Genomic DNA, 25487 nt, shown 5'->3' on the forward strand with positions numbered 1-25487 from the left:
GTGTAAAAGACATGGGGAATCATAAAACCGACCTTGAATTGAAGTTTTCATGGCTGAAACTTGGCTGGGCAGAAGAAAAACGAGTAGGGGGGGAGGTCTTAGCTGCGATCGGCTGCTGGTAGGAGTTAGGGTTAGGGTTTGTTTTGTTTTATGATATAAAAACAAAAGTTACATCCAAGTCCCTCCAAATTGAAGTGTAAGGCAAAATGGAAGGAAAGTTAAATGGTTTAACGTACCGAGATGACGCAAAGGCTTCCGAGAAACGTCGGATAAATCCCGAGAATTATACATACTCTACAAGCTTTAATTCTTGAAACCGGAATTAACGGGCGTTACACTTGTCGATTCTAATAGTCGAACGGAAATCACGAGAAGCAGGTGAACGACGTTGATGATGATGATTGATTCCTAGGAAAGATATTCTATGAGGACCAACAATGAAATTGTATAAGATGATGGGTAAGTTGTGGAAATGAGTTGATGTGAGATAATAAGGATGCGTCCGTATATGTATGTATATAAATTAGTGCTAGTGAAGACTCGAGGACGAGTCGAGATTTAAAATAATATGTATAAGTTTGAAGCATTTAAGTAAATGAACAATGTTTATAAAATTTTCCAAGAATAAAATAACCAAGCATATCAAACGAGTTGACCTCCCATGAGCTTTCCATGGCAATTTGAATGGCCTAGCAAAATAAAGCAACATAAAGTTTGTGAATTGGCCTCCCATGAACGTTCCATGGCAATTTGTTGGCCCAATTCAAATAACGAGTAATAAACAATTGAGTTGGTCAGCCCATCAGCGTGTACATGACATTTAACTGACCCAACTAATTAATGAATTATCGAATCAATGGAGTTGTTCAGACCACGAGCGTTGCATGGCATTTAACCGACCCAACTAAATATCGAATCAACAATTCAAATAAATTTAAAATTACTAAAAACACAATTTGGAAGTATAACCGTTTAGCCGGTTATGTTTACCACGCAATCGTTTAGCCGGTTACGGGTACCACTTAAAGTTATGGTTGTATGAAATTTGTCATACCCCCATGCTTCAAGGTGAAGAAGAAAAAAAAACACGGGAATTCTTAAGGAATTTCCCACAATAAAAGAAATCTACCAAAAATAAGAGATTTAGAAAAATATTTTTAATGTGAGGCATAGCCTCGGAATTTGTGTGTGTGTGTGTGTGTGTGTGCAATAAATAGATAAGATACAATACAATAAAATAATTAATCTAATTAAGCTGTAAAGAATTTAAATAACACATAAGGCAGCTTAGATAAGCACGTATAAGGTTCTTAACATATGTCTAGGACAATTTCTAACGACCTATCTTATAACCTTCGGCTATGATACCAATCTGTCACACCCCAACCTAAGGCAGAAATGCCGGGGCATGATCCGATTGCTCACAGCTCAAAGATACTATCATACATAAAATGTGACAATATCTAATTAATTATTTTATTGAAAAAATACACAAAATATCCAAATAGAACAAACAATTTAAATACATGAATGTAATCTCAATAAAAGGTTAACTTGATTATATCCTAAGGTCTTGTCTACATGTCCAACTTCAATCTTCAATACAAGCAAACTGCATATGCGTATAAAATGGAGTTTTGTCAACATAAAGTTGAGTGAGAATATCACCAGTTTTGACACAACAATATAAATAAGCCTGACGTGATAAGTGTGGTAAATATAATCAAAACACGAACAAGTATGTAGACCGTTGCAAAGTGAATCGGGTATTGGTCACCAGCAGGCACACCCGCTATATGATTGATTGAATAGTAATCCCAATATATGATTGATTGAATGGTAACACAAGTAAGCAAGTAGCACGTATGTTTGATTAAATCACTTACAATAACACGTATGCATTTGTTTGAATATATATATAGTATGAAATACGGATACGTACACATATATCCCCAAAATATTTAGAAAATTTGTAAAATAGGGGAATAATAAACTTACCTTAGATTAACGATAAACGAATATAAATATGAATAAGTGAGCTAATGAATAAGCGATTCGTCCACTACATGTCAAACGATATAACCAATTCATAATCTTATATTTTAGGATATGATAATATAAGTAAAAACGAACTCGTTGTCGCTGGAATCAATCCTAACGGATATTTAGAACTCAAGTTATGTTAAATTTAAGATTTAAGCGAACTGGTACTGACCAGAATCCGAACAGCGAGTCGGAAGTCGGGTTTTGGACAGTAGCCTGAAAATTACGTTACGAGAATAAAGTCTTCTGGACCGAACGTTGAATCCGACCAGAAGTATGAGAAAACATTAAGCCAAACTAGTTGACTATTTTGCCCTTTAACGAGTTTTAAACGATTTGACTAGTCAACACCCTTCAACCACCGAAATTGATTGAAGGTATATGAATGAATTTACAATTTACAACTTACCCGGAAAGTGAAAGAATCAAGAGATATGATGGGTCAAAGATCCATACGCATGCAAAGTCAAATGAACAAGCATTGTATGTTCAACGAATAAGCAAAAACTGAAGGGTTTGTGTAAGTCCCGTGACGGATCTTCCAACGTGATATCAATATGCTTAACAGTTAGGCAGAAACTAACCACTATGTTGATTCTGTGAAAACAACCAAGAACACACCAAACATAATGAACAAGACTCAAAACACACGTATATTATACGTTGGGTGCTTAAACCCTTAACAACTTACACGGATGGAAAATAATAACAATGAACGAACCCTCTAAACCATTAACATATGTTCAATATATATTCTACCAACTAGGCCCAAATTAACTAAAAGCCCACCGAGATCAACAAATCTCGGTTTACAATCAAAAGCCCAAACTGCCCAAAACTAAACCCAAAACTACAAGCATAAACCACAAAACATGACCCAACAATCTCCCCCTTGGTTTATTGCTTGACTTCAGCCTTTCTCAAAAATGCCAACCGGAAACGTTTAACATGCTTATATATCTTCACTTGCCTTTCGACGTATATACTGTGGCTTCTAAAAGGATACTTGGAAGTTGAGTGTCTTATTTAGGGCCTTTATTCTGGTAATAATAGCCCTGGCCGGTAATCTGGCACAAGTCATGCTACTTCCCATAAGAAGTGGATAAACATGACCTCTATTATAAGGAACGGCAGTGAGTAGTAGGCTTGATTGACTCAGAAAAGTCAAACACGATCTATCTTTGGTAGAACCAACAAGTCCTCGATCAAGGCATGGCCGAGAATGCTTCAAAACATCTTCAAAAGGAAGATCTCTCTGATTGATCAAAAGAATCTGGTCAGTCCATGCCGAGAACCTCAGAGCACCATTCATCATCATTATCACACCACCAATCCCCATTGATGACCAAACCTGTAACTACAATCAATAACTAAACAGATAATCAGTAACTTCAATAGAAAACAAACAAACCTTTCGAATAATGAATCAAGTAAATCCAATGATCACCGAAAACCCTTTAATCATATAAGATTTCTTTACCTTTCAAAGAAATCTACTTGAGAGTACAAAAGGGACAAGAATGGATGTATGGTGGCGGGTAGATGAAGGATTTGATGGTTATAATGAGAGAAGATTTTTGAATATAAAAGAAGTTGCGAGTTTCAAGAATGATCAATAAGCGACAATGAGTGCCTTTTAAGCTACCTGATCACATCAAACTTGGCCGAAAACATTTACTGACCGAGAACATCTGGCCGAGAACTATTTACTGAGAGCCGAGAACTCCCAAGACTGAATTCGCTAGGCCAATATGATCTGACAGAGAATTAGAAAATCCATTGGACCAAACTAACCATCCCGAGAATCAAAACACTAGTTGAACCAAAAAAACAGACCCACTCATTCAGAAAAATAACCCCATCAAAAATCGATTTCTTGAAGACACTTTTTTAATTTGAGTAAATATGAGGTAAAAACAAAAATAAAAATAAAAATAAAAATAAAATAAAATAAATAACCTTCCGAAGATTTGCATATATTTGGGATCAAATTTCAGCAATTAAAAAAAAACAACCGGCCTTTCTAAGAAAAGATCCGAACATGAGATCATATTGATTAGGATACTTTCACAATGATTCATTTTCAGCATTATTATGACATAGTGAAAAGGTTGATGGCAGGTAATTAGAACTTAGCATGATTTTCATCGCACCAGTGATATGCTTAGGTTCAATTAGGCATAAGACTTATATGGACATCACTTATGGACCTCTAATGCCCCCTATCTCTTCACAAAGCTTATTTGGCTTTCCCCAAATCACCCCAATTTGACTCCAACCCCCTAATGCTTGATCGAAATAATTTCTTTATGTACAAAAAAAGTTTAAGCTTTAAGGTTGAACGTTGGACTTACATGCCATCCGGACTTACTTGCCTTACATTAAGGGTGTGTAGGACTTATTTGTATGCCCCACCCCTGTAGTTCCCTGGTGCCCCTTTAAGCTTTTAAAATGAAATTTACTTTGTAACAGTTTTCATATATATGAATACAAGCTTTTTTTTTTTTTTTTTTTTTTTTTTTTTTGCGATCAAGACACTAACGGGCTCGTGTATGACTGGGTAATTGCCTTTCTGCCTATCATTCGGAGAGATGTATCTAGGGACATGCAGACATCTTCAAAATGAGTCTCCACAATAAGTTTAGCAGATTTAGTTTATATCACTTTAAACTTTTATTTATCATGGAAATCTACCATACACATCAATGACTAATCAAAAGCCTTTTTAGCCTAGTAACTTCACATGTTGGGCACACGTAATCAATTTTGTCTATCATTTCTCAAAGGTTGGATCAATTTTCATTTGAAAGTATTTTTAAGCTTCCAGTAAGCATTTGCTGAATAGTAATATCACTTCCTAGATTATAACCCTGAAAGAAAATTTTAAATTCAATCACCCTAGTCTCCATTGGTTTTCAGGTAAATGGCTATCTCATGTGTCTATAAGTAGACGATAGGACCAAGCATACAGGAGTATATGTCCCTTAAACCTAGGTGACCGACATAATTTTCAGTGAATGAATCAAAATAGATTTTTTTTTTAAGTTCAGTTGCCCCGGTCACTTTTCGTTCTAAGGTTAATGGGTATCCCGTGATTCAAGAGTAGATTACGGGACCAAACATATGAGATATGTCCGTTGAACTTGAGTAACCGACGTAATTTTAAGCAACAAAACAAAGCATTTTCTTTAATTAAGCACGCACACACACTCCTTTTGTATTTTTGTGTTTTTCTCCCCCTAAATTTGTACAAACTTAGCCAAAAAACTATTTATGTACAAATTTAACCTAAAAAATACTCAGTCTTCAAAATATAACATCTTAAGAAACCGCACAAGCACATTGAATCTGGCAGTTCCGATCGGTTTCGTAAATAGGTCCGCCACATTATTATCAATGTGGACCTGTTCAAGATGAATTAGTTTTCGGTCGTAACAGTCACGAATAAAATGAATTTTGATATCAATGTGCTTGGTTTGACAATACCAGATATAGAATTGAGCATTCCTTGTTGGTGAAATGAGTGGAAAATCCTTTATCACAAATCTGTGACACACTGAGCAGACTGTGCTTTAACTTTGGAACATAGTTAACGTTTTCAAACTTCAGAACACCATTACTCGGGGTACCCTTTTGAGTAATCTTCCCTTTTTCTCCTCCCGCAAAAGAAACATATCTGCCGTTAAAGATTTGAATGTCACTCAGCTGAGATATGTCTCCCGGCATGTGCCTGGAATAGCTTCTATAATAATGTGGCGGACCTATTTACAAAAATTTTTTGTAAGCATTATGAGACATGGTTCTCTGATTGCTTCTATAATATGGAATGTACGGGAGACGAGAGCAATTTCTAGCAATGTGACCAGGAATGCCACAGTTAAAACATGTTTGCCTTTTAACAAAAAAATCGTTACAGCCGATTCCCGGTCTTGCTATGTTGTGTGAGCTTGTTTGTCCCGCTGTGGACTTAGCATTGTTTTTCACAATTACAAGGACATGAACTTCCTTCTATAACAAAGTTGGGTGATGAATATTTATGAAAATTCTTATTTTTATCAAGTTTATTAGAAAGCAGATCACCGGTTTTAGAAGTTTTAGAAAAATCAACCACACAATTGTCTTCGTTTTTTAAAATAGAGCCCACACAAACATTTGTAGCAACAGTATTCAAAACAAGCAAATTCGAAGAAACGTGAGAATTAATAGGTGAGTCATCATCCACATTAGTCAAATCCTCAATTATCACTTCATCTGCACGTGAAGTAAACACATTAGTATCGTTCACCCCCGATGTTGATTCAGTAGCTTTGACTGAATCAACAACACCCTTGCCAATTGCAGTCACCTTACCATACTGCATGCATTTTTCATTTTCTTCCTCTTCTTTGGTAAGAGGAAGACCAGTGTAGGTATCATTATATGGAGGGGGAACCATGTTGTACCCAAGACCCACACCCTTATTCTCTTTCCAATTTAACTGTTTTTCTATCATTAACTCTACGACAGCGCTAGAGACATCAAACTCCGCCATCTATGCAACCAAAACATGGTTGTTGGAGATTAGTTGTTCATGGGCCTCATTCCTCCATTAGATGGAAACCAAATGATTAAGAAAGATCCCAAGGATTGTTCTGATCAAGATCTACAGAAATATGAATTGTATGCCAAAGCTCATGCTACGCTTCCCATGGAAATTCCAAATGAAATTTACGGTGGATTAATTCATCACAAATCTGCTAAGGAATTGTGGGATGCACTTAAGGAACAATATGGTGGAACCCCACATGTCCTTGAGAATACTCGTGAAATTCTCAGGCAACAGTATGAAGCATTTTGTCATTTAAGATGAGAGACTTTAACTCAACAATATGAAAAATTCACAACACTAATCAGTGAATTAAAAATGGTTGAAGTTACTTTTACAAACTCTGCTCTAAATAACTGGTTTATGAGTTCACTTCTTGAAAATTGGGACACTCATGCTATCATACTAAAAACTTTGACAATTTATAAGATCTGAGTCTGACTATTCTCCATGGTATGCTACTCACTTTTGAGAGAGAGATAAGTCAAAAGAAGAAGTTGATCGCAATGGGTAAATCAGCTGATAATTATACAATTGGGTCAACACTTCTATTTCAAGAGACTCAATTTGTCCAAACGGTTGACCAAAGTTATGATTATCACCTAGACATAACAACTGGTATTGGCTTAGCAGCTGAAAACCAAGCATTTGTTGTTCAAGAGAATTCTCCACATGTTTCTTACAATCTATATTTATTATGGAAGATTTGCAACACATAGATCTAATTGATCTAGAGGAAATGGAAATTCTAAACTCTCTGGCATTATTGACAGTCAGAACAAACAAATTTTACAAGAGGACATGAAGGAAATTTCCAGGGATTAACAACAGGACAAAAGTGGGTTATGACAAGGCGAAAATGACTTGTCGCAAATGTGGCAGGCAAGGACACTTTGCTAGAGAATGCAAATTCAGTTACAGCCTAGTCTCAATCAAGTTTAGCCTCTAATAACCTATCCACGTTCACCTCTACATACTCATTCACAACAACAAAGTTTCAATAATCATTCTACAACACACTTTGGTTAAACCTTAACAATGCCTAATACTATTTCACATTATCAGTATCAGTATGCACCAATCCCTCAATCCATATAGCAAATGCAATAAATCCAACCTCCTTTCATACCACCCATAAATACACAAGTTCAGCCTACCATGGCTACCACACCTGGACCATCCTCTTCAAGCCAAGACAACACCAAAACAAGCTTCTTCACACAAGAGTTTGTAAATTGGAGCAGTCTACCTGAAGAGATGAGCACAAAAGATCTGGATATTGTGGTTCTTGATGTGGAATCAACTGATGAAAAGTAGCTGAAGAATGATTTCAACAATGAAATCATATAAGTGCCGATGACAAGTGATACAATGGCAGATACACAAACTACTGATGACAAAGCATTTAAAGCTGCTGTTGATAAGGTAACTCCTGAGATTTGTTAAAAATTATGTTCGAACATTGCATCATTACATTGGCTAACATAAAACTTGTTAAATTAAAATTGATAAAGCAAGTTACTGAACTTGCATCAGTAGTTTCAAAATCTAAAGATGACATGAAGGTCAAATTAAATGAAAAAGTAAAGGAGATTTTGAAATTAAAGCATGATTTGTCAGATAAAAATGCTCACGCTGAGAGCTTTTTAAGCAAATACAATGAGTGCAATAAAAAATTCGAACGAACTAAAGTAAACTGCAACAAATGGATTGAATCCAGTAAGGGTTTTCAAATGCTGTTGAGCAAGCAATCCAGCAGTAATTTGAAATTTGGTATTGGATATAATCACACTGAGCAACCTCAGAATTATTCTCCAATTATTCCTTACAATTGTGTTAATGAACTTGATGAAGAAGACGTCTTTCAAACACAAGTTCAATCAGTTATTTCACCAAATATTGGTCCACTAAAACTTGTTAGTCAATATGAGGCTGGAAACTGGTATCAAACAACTGATGCATCATAAGGATTCAAGTCAATTTCATTTACTGATTTGAGTGGTCAAAAGTCAGTTGGTAATCATGCCCATAAGAATTTTCTCAAAACTCTAATGGTTCAAACAAATTCTTATTTCAAGATAAAATAGGGAATTGACATTAAATAACTGACCCACTTAATGGGTCAAACATATTTTTATCACTAAATTGACTGGTCAAAGACCTAACGTTGATGAAAACCCATTAGTATTTTCAAGAATTACTGACCATTCTTCTAAAACAACTTATGTTCATATGGCATCAGTAGTTTTGCCAAAAACAGCTGATGTGTCCTAAACAACTGATACCTTTCTGGCATCAATCATTTCAAGGAATGAAACTGTTAGACCCCAAATCCCGGGAATCCTATAGTTAGTAATCCTATCCAAAAGTCACAAAAATTTTTAAACAATGGCAAGTTCATTTTATTAAAAACCATTTCAGAGTAATAAACAGCGGAATTTACTAAGTATCAAATTCCCAAAACCGGGAAAAAGGTTCCAAAAAATAAGCAGTGGAAAAAGGTTAAGTATTAAAAATCCCAAGCCCGGGTACAAGTGCCCAAAAATCAAATGTAAATAAAATGTATGTTTTATTTCGAAATCTCTGACTAGAAAAGCCTTCAACCGTCCGAGTAGTCTCCAGCATGTCTAAGCGGTAATCTTGAGTCCTTAACCTGCAACTCAAACTAACATACACACAAAGTTAGCTAAAGCTGAGTGAGTTCAAGTTTTAATAAACAACATTCATAATTCATTTCAAAAGTTATATATATAAAACAATATAGGAAATAATAAGCAATTAAATAAGCAAATACTAAATAATTCATCATCGGTCGAACACGCGTACACGAGCCTCTCCACCACGAGTCAAGAATCAAGTTATATATTTGACCCGGACGTGGTAAGACGTAAGCACGTGACACGAGCCTCTCCACCACGAGTCATAAACTAAGTAATATTTGACTCGGTCACGGCTTACAAACCTAAACACGTGATACGGTCCTCTCCACCACGAGTAAACCCTGAGTAATATATTTGACCCGATCACGGTTTAGAAAACGACGGGCCTCTCCACCACGAATCACGAGACACAAAGTCAAGGATCCGAGTAATATATTTGACCCGCCTAAAGGATGATTACGCCCCACGGGCCTCTCCACCACGGGATTTAAAAACCCGAGTAATATATTTGACTCGGCCATAATCACCATGCACACACACATCAATAGGCCTACTCACATAAATCTTAGTCACAAGGAACTAAATAATATCAAAAATCATAGGCTATAAGGTAATATATATATATGTCAGCCCAAAATAAGGACTAAAGTAAGTAGGTCTGCTCGTATTCAAATAACACCAAGCCTAATAACATCCTCGAGTCTACACCATAAACAATATATATCTTAAGGTATTTATGACCAAAACGAGTCTAAAATATCCTATGGCATAGAATATAATCTACACCTAGTTTCATATATGCACAAATAATAACAAGGCTATACAATGTCCTTCCAATTGTTTTAACGAGTAATATCGGGTAAAATTGTAATGGGTGTGTATGCTAGCCAAAAACGTAAAAGGTAAAAAGGGGCATCATGAAATCACCTGGCACAAGGTACAAAATCAACAATGAGCTAGAGAATCCCTAAGTACTCCCACAAATCAAACACCTATCGGATTATGAACAATAATTACTAAGGGGCCGTACCGGCTCGCTTATCATACGAGACGTACTAACATGGTTGGATTGGCCTAAAGCCTCAACCTTATCAAGTTCTATTACCACAGCCCCCAGGTCCTTGTATATACCAAAATCACCCTTAGATAATCCTGGGGGCAAAGGATTCCCAAATTACCCCCGGTAGTTGCTTGTTGAATCGGTTATGCGCGTTTATGAGTTGTTTATGCACTTATCAACTAACTCAGCCCCGTGTGGACCAAATTAAGTATAATTACAGCCAACAAGTCCACATGACACTACACAAGTTGAATATGTCAGCAATTCGCTTGAACAACGCATAAACTACCAATTAAACGCGAATTTGCGTTGTACCGACCCGTTTGAGCAACCGACGACCAATTCTGCCCCATTAACATAAACATTAAGTTTTTCACAGCCCGTATAACATATCGAGGCTACACAATCTAAATTAGTTGTTAATCCCCTCAAACAATGCGCTAAACGCAACAATCAACAAACTAGACAACCGAAATCCTAGTTTTCAATCTATCGACAATTAACTAATCAAACGAGCTTCATAGCCCACTACACTAAAATATAATACATATGACATACGTAGGAATACGACGGAGCAAAACCTCACTTTAAACAGCCCCGAAAAGTATACAATTGGACAGCCACCGGTTAAGCCTAAATCGAATGAATTGATCAATAACAAGTATAACATGCAGATTTTTTAGCATGCAAAGATGTATCTTATTAGATAGGAAAACCATAGAAATAAATTATGAAATTTTTACCAGTGTTTAATAATTGTCTTAGATTTATAAAAATATTTTTATTATATTTTTCCAGTGTACAAAAAAATGATAAAAATTTCTCCAACATAGAAGGGTATGTGCAGCTATTTCAGTGCGCAGAAAAAGTGTTTTATTTGTTTAAAAATCATTACCAACCCAAATTAAACGATTCAAATTGGGTTGTAATCTTAACTCAAAATATGAAGTTCCAGAAGTGAAACCAACCAATTTGGACTGGTCAAAAAAGAGTTATGATGTCAGGAAGACAGACCAAATCCGTTACCTCGCATCAGCTTTGACACACAATTTTATAAAATCATAAAACCCATTCAAAACTTGTCCAAAAATTACAAATTATACCTTTCTGGAAACTAGAATCAAAGTAGAATATCATGGAAAAAAGAATCGATCAAAAAAAATGAATTTTCATTGAGTTACAGACCAAATTTAAACAAGTACGAATCTGTCAGTAACTGTTTTACTCAAAACTCAAACCCTAGCATGTTTATGACATCTCTAGGGTTCAATAAAGAGTTTAATGGTGAAAATGACAATCCATCGAACAAAACTTACTTGCAATTAGTCGATTATGGTGTGGTTATGGCTGGAACTTTGAAACAAAAAGATGGTGGTGGTGGTGTGAATCAGCGATCGCAACCAGGGAGGGAGAAGGGAAAAAGAAAAAGAATTAGGGATTTAATATAATAATTTTATATTTAAGTCCCCCAACTTGCATACTTTAATATCTTGGACCAAAATTTAAATAACGCGACTCTCGAGAATGACTAGGAGGTCCTTTAAGAATGCCAAATCGGTTCGGATAAAAATATAAACTCTACAAGGCTTGATTCTTCTTAACGAAAGTTAGCGAATTTAACGGGCGTTACAGAAACCTCAAAGCTTATAGCTTCTTCTCCTTCATTCTTTACAAGATCAGATGTTACAAAAACTTAACACGTTCAAACTGAAATTCATCCAACATCTGTACCTGGATACAGATCACCAGGAACATTTGTTATGGATAATTTAGGTGTGACAAAAAGAAAACATCTAAAAATGGTCAAAAGAAGAATTTGTTTCCAAATCCATGTTATGTATGTCATAAGAACAATCACTTAACAAATAACAATGAATTATAGATTTTTGAAAGCAGTTGAACACAGAAAAAATGTTGTAACACCCGATGTGTTCATTCAAAGTAAGAAATCCACACCCAAAAAGAACGTTCAGTTTGAATGTGTTGAAACACCTGTTTCTCTGGATCTAAAGAACATCCCAAGTTCAAGAACTGTTCAAGAACTGTTCAAGTAACAGATGCACCACCCACTAAAATCTTACCACAACAGACATCTGTTTCAAACAATCAAATAGTTGTTTATAAAGTGCTGAGATTAAAGTGTTGATGGAAAACCAGAAATAGTTGATGAATCTTGTTAAGAATCTTCAATAGAAAATTGACTTATCTACATCAAATGAGAAACCCAAGACCAAAGGTGCTTGGGTTAATCCTTTTAACTAATTTCCTTTGTATATGCAGAGAGCTTTCACATGCCTTGAAAGTTTGTAGTATGTTGATAGTGGAGGCTCTAGGTACATGATAGGGAACATATCTCTCATCTCTGAATTTAAGAACCATGGAGGGGGAGCTGTATCATTTGGAAATGATAAAAGGGAAGTGTATTAGGCCCAGGTAAAGTGGAAGCGGGTAAGTTAATTTTTGATCATGTTAACCTTATTGAAAAATTTCAATTTAATTTGTTAAGTGTATAACAAATGTGTGATAAAGATTATGGTGCTTTCTTTACTAAGAAAACATGCAAAATGTCAACTCTAACTGTGTTAAATAGATCCAAAACTGGTTGTAGAACACACTTTGTTGACTGCAAACAGGAATGATAATGTCTATGCAGTAGACATGTATAAGGATAAAAAAATCCCTATAACAACATGTTTTCTTAGTAGAGCTTCAATCAAAGAAACATATACAGGAGATTAGACCATGTTAATTTGCAAACAATTAATAATCTAACCAAGAAACAACTTGTTAGAGGTCTACTTGTCAAAGACTATGTCTATGATGAAAATTGTGTTGCTAGTTTGAAAGGGAAACAACACAATGTTTATAAATCCATAGAAGAACCCAAAACTACTGCTTGTTTTAATCTTTTACGCATAGACCTTTTTGGACTAGTTAGAATACAGATCTTGGAAAGAAAAGGTATTGTCTTGTGATTGTAGATGATTACTCAAGATTCACTTGGACATTCTTCGTGCACTTAAAGGATGAAACAACTAAAAAGATTAAGAACTTCATTGTACAAGTGGAGAAGCAAGTTACTCTTCCTGTAAAAATGCTAAGAAGTAACAATGGAACTGAATTCAAGAATGAAGTGCTAGATACTTTTTGTATCTCAAAAGGCATTATCAAACAATTCAGCATACCAAGGCAGCCTCAGTAAAATAGAGTAATAGAAAGGAAGAATAGAACACTCATTGAAGCTGCTAGATCAATGCTTGCTGATTTAGGATTACCTTTAAATTTTTGGGTTGAAGCAGTCAACACTGATGGTTATGTTCAGTTAGGATTTTGATAAATTAAAGACATGAGAAGACAACCTATGAAATTCTTTACAAGATCAAACCAATAATCTCATTTTTCAAAGCTTTTGGTTGCCATACTTTATATTATTTTTGAAAGATTCAATTTCAAAATTTGCAGCCAACGTGGATAGTGATTACAATCTGGGATATTCCTCCACTTCTAAAGCTTATAGAGTTTTCAACTCTATAACAAAGACTATTGAAGAAACATAAATGTTAAATTTAATGAAATGTCTGATTTCAAAATTCTTTATGATCTTGCTGATTTGTTCAATCTTGATATCTTAAAGTATGAGCCTAAAACTTATGAATCTACTGATACAGCTATTCAATCTGAAAGACTATACTTCATCGAAGAATCAGATATAGAGAACAACACTTTCATTCAAACTACTTGATGTGCGTCGGATGATATGTCCAAAAGAATGAATGACCCTCACAACTAAGCTTTAAATTTAAAACGAAAATCCTAACACGAGGACACATATAAATGCTAATGATCACTAACCCTAGACAAGTCCTACCAAAGAATAATATTTAATTGATTTTTAATTTTAGTTTTTCTTTTTAAAATAATTTAACTGGACTAACTGAACTGATTGACAAAAGTTACCAAAAATAGAAAACTTATTGGAGAACTAACTGTGTTGACTTTGGATGGAGAAAAACGTCTTGAATCACACTGTAGGTCTAACAAGCAAATGGATTGGATGATATCTAGACACCGGTTCCTAAAGATGACACGACTAAGGATCGCTCAGGCTCACTGTATTACCTCTCGGTCTCACTCAACAAACCTTAACTACTCTTAATCGGCTAAAACAACCAAACCGGAAAATAATTGTTAACGTGTTCTAATGTTGACTCACCTCTCGGTCTCACCAACACTCGACCCTAATGGTAATGAATACTACACAACCAATGATAGAGGAACAATTTAATTTAAACCAAAATAGATCAACTAGTCGCTCAAAACACCTAAACAGGATAAGAAACGAACTCCCTCTCGCGCAATTCGAATTCTAGCATGCAAAGGTAATGAGACAACCCTAATCTCTTATCACCTCTCGGTCTCTAAGAAGGCATCTAACCGCTGTACTTTAACCAATAAATCATGCAACAAAACCCTACGGTTGTACCTACTGCAAACAAGTGCTAAACACAAAGTCTAGAATCAAACAAGTACCGATCAATCAATACAAAACTAATTAACCAACCCAAGGGGATTAAGCAATGAATTAGTAAACTTTCCAGCCATCAAACATAACCTATTTCATGTCTAAATCAAACTTTACAATAACAATTCAAGTCTATCAATCAAACAATCCATAAAACTAATCAAACTCTAACAATAATCATCATTCCTAGGTAGAACCGACAAGTTTAGCCTAAAAACATTTTTGGACAGAAGCTATTACTCAAGAAAAACATCAAATAACGCATTTCAATCATCTTAACAATCATTCAACAATCAACAATAATCATAAACAAGTCAATCTTCAAAGTAATTGCAAAACTACTTAGCAATTAAACAAGAAAATGAAAGTTGATGAACAATAAAATAAACGAAAGGATATGGAGTGATTCGGGGCTGCTCTTGGCTGAAATAATTGATGGAGAATGTTCCCAAGCCTTTGTTCTTGTCTCCTTCTTCTTCCGCAGCTGCCACAACTCCAAACCCTAGCAACAAAAAAACTTTTTTCTCTTCTTTCTTTCTACTGCAGTTCCGATCGCAGGTCTAGGGGGGCTAGGGTTTATTTTTTGTATTATAATGTAATCTAAGGCATGGACTTGTCCAAGATGAATATAGGCCGGGCTTTGTGTTTTGTCTTGAAATCGTATGCGTACAATGTCTTTAAGCTCCTCACGAAGTCCGGTTTCTCTTCCTTTAACCCGTAACCTAAAAGATAAACTAAACTATGTGAAAACTAAATAAAATAAGTTAAAATACATTACATATATTATAACAACTTAGATAAAAGGTGCGGAAAAGAAGTTTGTTTTACAACACATCACTACTATCTACTGATCAAGGAATTCAAGGGAGTGTAACTTCTGATGCTCAAACAACTGATATCCAAAATGAACTTCCTCATCCCACTTTTGGAAGTTCATCAATTGTTTCTTAGAGCAGTTGTTTACCCCTAATGCCTCCACCTTTAACAACTATTTCCTCATCAGTAGTTTCAACAACGACTTCTTTCAACACAATAAGAGCCGTTGTTCCTTATGTGTTTCATCCTACCCATCCTCAGGAATAGATAATTGGTGACATACAACATGTTGTTCTCAACAGAAGTCAACAAGCAAATGTCTGTTTCTTTGCTAATTTTCTATCTCAACTAGAACCAACTAATTGCATTAAGAGAAAACAATTGGGCAGAGGCAATGCAAGAGGAACTCATGTAGTTCACAAAGATGCATGTTTGGGGATTATACCCAAGACCAGAAGAAGTAACACTTATTAGCACAAAATAAGTATTTAGGAAAAAGACTGATGAAAGAGGGGTTGTGATAAAAAAACAAGGCAAGGCTAGTAGTTCAAGGTTACCTACAAAAAGAAGGTATTAACTATGAAGAACCTTTGCACCTAATGCAAGACTTGAAGCCATCAAGATATTTCTTGCATATGCAACCAATCACAACAAAAAGGTATACTAAATGGATGTCAAAGGAGCTTTCCTTTATGGTGACACTCAAGAAGAGGTGTATGTTACACAACCATTGGGGTTTGAAGATGCATTCAATCCAGACTATGCCTAGAAGTTAAAGAAAGCAATTTATGGAAGCAAACAAGCTCCAAGGGTATGGTATGATAGACGTTCCTCATTTTGATTTCAAATCACTTTAAAAGGGGACAAATTGATAAACAAAAAAAATACTTACTTATTGCTTAGATTCATTTAGATGACATAATATTTGGATCCACAAATCCAAAGTCGTGTGATAATCTTACGAAACTAATGAAATCTGACTTTGAAATGAGTAACATGGGTGAGTTATAATACTTTTTGGGCTTGCAGGTTAAACAAACAAACTAAAACATGAATTTTTCTATATCAATCAAAATATGTTAAAAATCTCATTGAAAAATTTAAAATGACTGATTGTAAAGAAGTGCAACACCAATGAGTAAAATTGATCCATTATCACCTAATGAAGTTGGTACGTATGTTGATCTAACCTTGTACAGATGCATGATTGGATCTTAATTATATCTTACTGCATCTAGGCTTGATATAATGCACGCAACATGCGTGTGTGAAAGCTATCAAGCTTGACCAAAGGAATCTCACTTAAGTGCTGTTAAAAGGATATTTGGATACCTTGGGAATCTGGTATCCATCCAGCACAAAGACCCAGCTTACTGGTTTTGTAGATAGTGATTATGCAGGTTGTCAATGACAAGAAAATCAATATTTGGAGGATGTGTCAGTTATTTGGAGATGCATTGGTGAATTGGCAGAGCAAGAAGAAAACAACTGTTTCAAACTCAACTGCTAAAGCTAAGTATATTGCTGCAGCAAGCTGCACAGCTCAACTACTTTGGCTACAAAACCAATTACTGGATTATGGGATAACAGCTTTGAAAACACCATTAAAATTGGACAGTGAAGCTGCTTTGAACGTCATCAAAACTCCAGTTCAGCATTCAAATACCAAACACATTGAGATTTGAGATCAGTTCATAAAAGATTGCTACGAAAAAGGTTCGGTTTCAATTGAACATGTTTCATTTGAAAATCAATTAGCTGATGTATTCATAAAGGCACTTGATTCAGCAAATTTCCGAAGACTGATTTTCAGATTGGGAATGCTAAATCTTTAAATAATTATATTTGAAAAATCAAAACAGTTGTTTACAACTGACTTTTGATAATAAAAGTTATTCAAATTTCTCCAAAAAGATTTGATGTATAATACAATGAAAAACTGCTACTTTCAAAAGTACTGATCAAATTTTCTTTAGACTATTGATCAATATTTTTAAAAAATACTGTTTTTCTAAACTGCTGTTGAGAAAAATAATGAAATACCTGATTAAAGCATTTGTTTTTGAAACTACTGATGTCGATCAGTACTTTTCAAAATACTGATAAGTTTTATTCAAAACTATTGACCAAAGACAAGCAAGGGTTGTTTCATTTTTCCAGTAGAATTTACTAGCCTTTGTTTAAATAGAACATTGGTTTTAATGGTAACTTTTAATCATCCACTTGCTAAAATCGCCTAAACCTTCACCAATTTAAGATTAACTTCTATAATCATCTTTCTTAATTCTAAAGAAAGCTTTTGCCTATATTACACCTCGTCATCTCATAAATCACTCATATAACTTGCTTTCTAGCATCATCATCTTTTCATACTCTGCAAATATGGCTCAGAACCCTAGAAATCTTCAATTCAAAATCCCTCACAACCTGCTGCCATATCTAATAACAAATCCTCAGTATCGTGAGTATGACTCAAACGTTGGGACAATAAATGGAGGCCACTTTTACAATATTTTGGAGATTGATCCTGATTTGTATCCACGAACACTCGAAGACTTCTGGAAAAATGCCTCAATCTAGTATGATGTTGATGAAAAGACTCCTTTGTTCATCAAAACACATGTAGGTAAGACACAGGTACTTGTTTCATCATCACTTCTCTCTCAACATTTAGATTTGAATGATGATGATTTTCCTTCAAAAATTACAACACCTACACTGAAGTCAGAACTCATTGAAAGGAGATACTTGGGTTCAACTCAAAGGATTACACTTTACAAAAAATCCCCCTCCCCTCATTGAAGTTCTTGTTTCATACACTACTTCAGTGTATGTCATACAAATCCACTGGCTGGAATAAATTGCCACTAAATGTTCAATATTTGGCATATTCTATTCTAACCTGTGAAAATTACTGCTTTTTCAAAGCCGATTTTTAATGATTTGATTTCGAATGTAAAAGCAATGATACCACCAAAAGGAAACCATTTTTGATGTTTCCAAGGTTTGCCATGGTGTATCTCATAAAGATATTACCAAACACTGATTTGATCCAAGGAACATCAGTTAAAAGTCTTAGCAATGAGATCTTTGCAAGAATCAAGGATTCCAAATCCTCAACTTTGGTTTGGTTGATGAGGAGGAACCTGGCCAAACTACTATTGCTCCGGCAATAGTAGTTATAGAAACAGAGCCCACTGCTCCAGGTGATCAAAGTGCTCAACCTAGCACTTTGAAACCCACATCTACCACCAAAAAGAAATCTTCAAAGAAATCTATTCAACCCAAATCTAAAATTAAACCCAAAAAGGTGGTTCAAGATGTTGAGGTGCCTGAATTACCTATGGTAACACAAAAGCCACAAAGAAAATTTACTGTTGTTAGTTCCTCACAACATGTCACACCTCCACCCAAGCCAACTCCTCAGTCTTCCTCACAAAAGGAGACTGCTATAAGCATAGGGGAAACACATCAGAGGGTTAAAGGGCTAATTAGCACTCCAACTCCAACCCCCTCTCCCAAGGCTACTTCTCTTTCACCCCCTTTGGATCATCATATCATTACCACCGAAGATGTAGCTCAAGTAATTACCAATCTCACATCACTGAGAGCAGTCCATTCTTTACCACATCAACTGAAGGGCAAACCACAACCCAAACTACTGATGCTTTGGATAGAAATTACTAACCCAAAGTTAGAGGAGGCTAATATCCCTATCACTAATGATAATTTGGATATAGGATTAGGAGCAACTACTACAACTGTTGAAACAACTGTTTCTCAGTTGGACAATAATTTAGGCATTAAGACTCCTATCCTAGCAACAACTAATGATATTTTTATATCAACACCAGTTAGAAGTCCCCAGTACTAAGATAAAGGGGCATCTGACCAAGCTCATGATGAAAATTCTGATTTTATGTTGGATAAAACTGTTTATGTAGCTAAAACTACTAATAGCAAGGCTGTAGATGAGACTATTAAGTTCGTTAATGCAAAAGTCATTCGAGAATTGACAGATTAAGTCAGAAGTTTGAGCTCTAAGATCTTGCAACGCAAGAAGCTCATCATCAATATGACTCAAACTCAAGTCTAACAACGCCAAGATCACACCCAATTGTTGGCCTTCAACCAGAGTGAATTTCAAATTGCATCCACCAATTTGTCACTACAAAGTCACCAGCAACTCAAATCTCTAGCATACTAGAGGGTATAAACACCTCTACACCAGAGTATGCTGAGCTTAAATCCTTATCACTACCTAGGTCCAAATTCTCCAAACAAGGTCAACATAGACACTACTATGCTCTGAAGTTCCTTAAATTCTCTTAAAAATGAGTTAAGGAAACACATGATTTACCAAAGAAATCAACTAGCAGAACTTTCAGGGATTGCTCCTCCTTTTCCATGGTTTCCAGAGCAAGCTAATGCTGCTGCTGATGCCAAAAAGAGGGAGAGCATTCTTGATGCTTCAAGGAGATGAAAAGAAGCCAGATGATTCAACCAACAAAACTGCTGAAGAGGTTGCTAGGTTGAAAGAAATTCTACGAAAGGAAGAGAGGCTAAGGAGAAAGACTTAGTCAATGAACTGAGGGAAAAGCCTGATGAAACAGGCTCATCAAAGTCAAAGAGACTGAAGTCAATGTCTCAAGGAGGAAGAAAGAGTAGAAAGACAAAGACCAGTATTTTCTCAAACTACTAATGAATTTGAAGAAATACTAGTAGTTCACCAAACTACTGATGATCAATTAGTTGTTACACCAACAGCTGATTCAAAATAGTAGTTTCACAAACTTCTGATGTTGCCACTATACAACAAACTACTGGTGCTCCACAAGAACCAACAGTAGTTTCAGAGACTGCTGATGCACCCAAGGTAACACAAGAACCAGCAACTATTCCAAAGGTAGCTGAAACCTTGAAGTCAACTCCTGGTTAACAAACGGCTTCTGACAATAGTATCAAGTGAAGTAGGTTTATCCTAGCAAAAGGAGATGATTCACCATCATCTCCTCTTGCCAAGAAGTTCAGGCCAAAGAATGTTGAAGACTTAATTACTCATCAAGAGAAAGAGGAAGCAAGAGCTTGGGCAGAAGCAACAAAAATTAGGTCTAATGAAGAAGCACCAAGAATATATCACCAAGAGCTTCTGAAAACAAGATATCTTGAACAACAAGCTTGTGAAAGAATCATGATTGTATCTGAAAGACCAATAGCTGATAAGAAGATTTGATGGAGGCAAAGAAGGCTGCTCTTTTATGGCTTAAAGAGCATGCTAAGTACAAAGTATTTCTCCACAAATTCAAAGGTTGGAACTAGAATCTGATTGGGATGTAGTGAAAGAAAGGATCTCTGAAGAAAAAGAAAGAGAGATCTTAAAAAAGAAAATGGAACAAGTTGAGGCTATTTTTCATTTAAGAAGGGAGGCTACCAGATAGGGGATTGATAAGCTAAAGGTTTCTTATAGGGATCTTGTACAAGAACAAAAGAAAACCCAAGCAAGTTCCCAGAACCAAAAGCATTATTTAAGATCACACTTCCCAAGAGGCAGAGAAAAGTCCACACTGCTGCTCAAATACTTGTTTCTGCACAAGAAGGGATCAAAGCAAGGAAGTTAGCTCTACCTGCCAAGAGAAGATAGTTGGATGTTGATACATTAGTATTTATCTCGTTCTTTGTTTAACGTATTTTATAATAGATCTAATGTATAGGGGCTGATTTTGTATATTATGTATAGTGTCATTCGCTATGGATTGTATAGCGAATAAACACCGGTTTTGGTCCTCATTCGTTAGGAACGTTAACGAATGAGTGAGATAAAGTATCAGGCTATTAGCTAAGATGCTTAGCGAATGCCATGGCGAATGAGGCTCATTCGCTATGCATGTGTAGTGAATGAGCATGTCTCCTATCTATATACCCCTTGTAATTATTTCTACTGATAAGCTACATATTATTATTGAAATTCTCTCGACACTCGGTTTAATTTTACTCTTAACACGCGTGCACACACACACTTACACATAGTTAAATAATCACATACAATCGTTTATATGTTAAGACTAGATCTAGTAGTATCGAATCATGATGATCATTATCATGCATTCTCAAGTGGTATTAGAGACTATGGATGTCTGATTGATCGATATGTTGTGATTAATTGGTTTAATTGAAGTTGTTTGAGGTTGAATTGGTTACTTAACTGTACGGACTTTAATGGACTGGTAATTAATTAAATAAAGACAAGATACTTGATAATTGAGTGTAAATTGATTTGAGAATTGATTGAATGGATTAAATAAAGGACTGGTTTGAACTAATTGAACTATATTGTTCAATCTGATATGGTTTGGATTTGAGCAGGAGTGAATAGTGTTTTGAATATGTTGATTTTGACTTTCATAAGTCAAAAATGATTCAAGGATTGACTGATTTGTGGTTTGTTTGAGTGTGATTTGTGTTCGGATTGTTCAAGTTGTTATTATGAATGAATTGACTGTGGTATAAGCTTGGATTTGATGAGTTTTTGGTTGATTGTTAATCTAGGTTTTGATTTTGAAGATATGAACACATTCGCTATTTTTTTTATGATAGAGGAGTTCATTCGCTATAATAGTTGAGTTCATCCGTGAAGTTGTTAAAAGTTAGTTATAACCGTTTTAACAACTCATTTGTCACAGTGTTCATTCATTCGTCATACTAGTTTATCCATTCGCCATAACTTTAATTAGTTGCTCATTCGTTATATTGTTCACACACTCTCTATAATCCTCATTCGTTGCCTATTCGTTTCTTTCATACGTTATCCATTCGCTAGACTTATTCGTTATACTCACCTTCGTCATCATTTAGCCTCATTCGTTAACCTGATTCATTCTTTACATTCGCATCCTCATTCCCTAAAGTTTCATTTTATTTTCATTCATTATCACAGTTTCAAATTTGTTCATTTTTCATCTCTAAAATTTCTTAATTTGACAAGTTAAACCCAAAACTTTTGAAATGATAAATTATTATGCCCTAGCTTCTCAAAACGTTATCATGCAAACGATGGTGAACTATGGTACTGAGATAAGTTCTCATGCCAAGACCCCGAAACTTAACAGTCTTGATGATTTTGCAAAATGGGATTTGAGATTTAGAGCTCATTTAAGAGTGATCAAACCGGATTTTCTACAAATGTTAGAGAATACATATGTGAGATTGCTTGTTGATTCACCTGGTGTTGGTTAAATTGAAAACCTATTTCTGATACGACGGTTGTTGAGAAGAAAGCTTATGATACTGAAGTGAAGACGCTTTCCACTTTGACAATGGCTTTACCAGAACATATTTTCCATCAATTTAGCCATATAAAACTATTGCACCATTGTATGATTCTCTAAAAGCAAGTATGGGTAATACTCAGGAAAGCAGAAAGTCAATGTTGAAGTTTCAGTACAAGAACTTCAATCTCTTGCCTCATGAGTCAGTTGAAGAGTTATTAACAAGATACTATCATTTATTGGCTGAGTTGAACATATTTAGGTTACATTTGGATGAAGAACACATGATAGATACTTTAAAGAATGCTCTTCCAAGTTCATACTCAACCTATATTCTGGTGCTGACAAAAAATGATTATTTGAAGACTCCAAATCTCAAATGCATGGATTTTATACAAAATTCGGAGAAGAGAGAGTATGATTTGAAATTCCAATGTTCATCAAAAGCTAATCAAGATCCTACTTTATACGGTGGAGCACCTCCTGTCAACAAACTACTTCTACTCCTATCATAGCATTTTTATACCCAAGAAAGTCATGGGATTCCTCCTCAAGAAGCTGTTATTGAACCTCAAATGTTTTCAAGCTCATCTGGTTCAAGTGTTCTTCCTCCATCACTGAATGTTAATATGAAGGAAGCAGAACAACATTTTGCTTTCATGGAGTCTTTCATGACCTCATATGAACAACTGATGGGAAGTAAATTTGCTACGTGTGACTTGACTGATGAAGATTATGATCAGATAAATCCTGATGATCTTAAGTTGATGGATCTTAAATGGAAAATGGCTATGATAGTCAGGAAGATTGATGTATATAAAAATATACTTTTTTTAAGCATCAAATAATCTCTAAAAATGCATCTTTTTTTATATTATTTAGTTCAAATAACAACTTATTGTGTTAATTTCTATTTTCAGGTATATTCCAGCCTCAAATGAAGAAGCGAGTGAAAAACGCAAAGAAAAACAAAGAAAACAGCTTAACACACCCTCATATAGCAAGCAGCACACCCCATGTTCACCTATGCAAGAAAAGACAAAAATCTGATAAAAAAGACAGAATCTGATGCCAGCTAGACACGGGGCCGTGCCATAGAAAGCACACCCCCGTGGTCACCTTTCAGAAAAGACAAAAAAAAATATATCTAACACCCAAACACGGGGCCGTTCATCACCAAGCATGCCCCCGTGGTGAGTCAGCATGTACGATGAGTAAACAGATTGGGATTGATAAACTAAAGGTGAAGTATACAACTATCAGGAATTCGGTGATTTTGACAAAGAATGTGATAAGCCATGGCGTGAGTATTCTCCTTCTAATAAGACCCAAGATAATCAAACAAGAAGAATAATACCAGTGAGTCAAAAGAGAAACCAAAGGCTTTAGAACCAAGAAAGAAAGGTGAGTCAAAGGCTATAATTGCTTAAGAATGGATTGATTGGTCTAGAAGATTGTTGGGGGAAGCTTCTAGTGAACCACAACAAGCAAACATAGATGTGATTGTTCAAAATGAGGAGACTATGGGTAATGAACATGAGAAGATTGTTGAGTAGAGTGAGATGCCTGAATCTGAGTTAGACTTGTCTTATGAAGATTAGAAGGAAGTGTTTGCTTGCATGGCAAAAATTGAAAAGTTTGTTCTAACTCTTCTTCTGATTCTGAAAGCTTAAGTTCATCTAAAACTGATAATCTCAGAACTCTGTGTGTTCTCATTATGTTGAATCCAATTCTAAACTTGATAAGATGCGTCAACACAATGAGAAATTAATCATTGATCTTGCTATAGTTCGTGATAACTATCGGTATGGTTGAAAGTTATAAATATTATCAACAAAAAATTGCTGCTTTATTCGATAGCAATCATGATTTAAAAGCAGAATATTCTACCATGCAAAGGGTTTTGGAACATCAGTTTGAAGAAATTTTTAGAAATAGAACCAAGATTACAGAGCTTGAAATGAGATATTGGAATTGAAAATAAATTGACCAACTTTAGAAATTCATCATTTTTACTCAATGAGATTATTGAGGTAAATAGTAATCATCAAAAGGGTGGTAAAACTGGTTTAGGATTTGTTAAAATTTCTCCTCTGTTTGGTCATAATTACACCAAATTACCAGACACAAAAAACCTAAAAGAAGTGGATGTTAACTGTAACTGATAGTAGATCCTCCTGTGACTGTTAGTGAGGTTAAAATGATTAAAGAGGAGAAAGTTAAACCAGTTGAACCAATGAAAGTTGTTGAGAAAGAGACTAAATTTTTAATTCCAAAATCTTATGTTCAAAGTAATATGGTTTTCTCCCATACTAATGATGGAGTAGTTATTGAAGATGTGTATGAACCAACTATGATTCACAAAGAAAAGAATATTCCATTTGAAAATCATATTCTTTGTGAACCATATGAGTTTGAGAAATCTGAATCTGTATATACTACATCTTCTGTTAGTTCAATGCCATCTAAGAAGAAGGTGATCTCAGATGAGGATTTAAGAAAGTTTTATATCCTATAATCAGTGAAAAAGTAAGAA

Source organism: Bidens hawaiensis, unplaced genomic scaffold, assembly GCF_021521415.1.
Source record: "Bidens hawaiensis isolate Kalapana, Puna unplaced genomic scaffold, B.hawaiensis_p1.1 tig00038371_1, whole genome shotgun sequence".
Taxonomy (NCBI): domain Eukaryota; kingdom Viridiplantae; phylum Streptophyta; class Magnoliopsida; order Asterales; family Asteraceae; genus Bidens; species Bidens hawaiensis.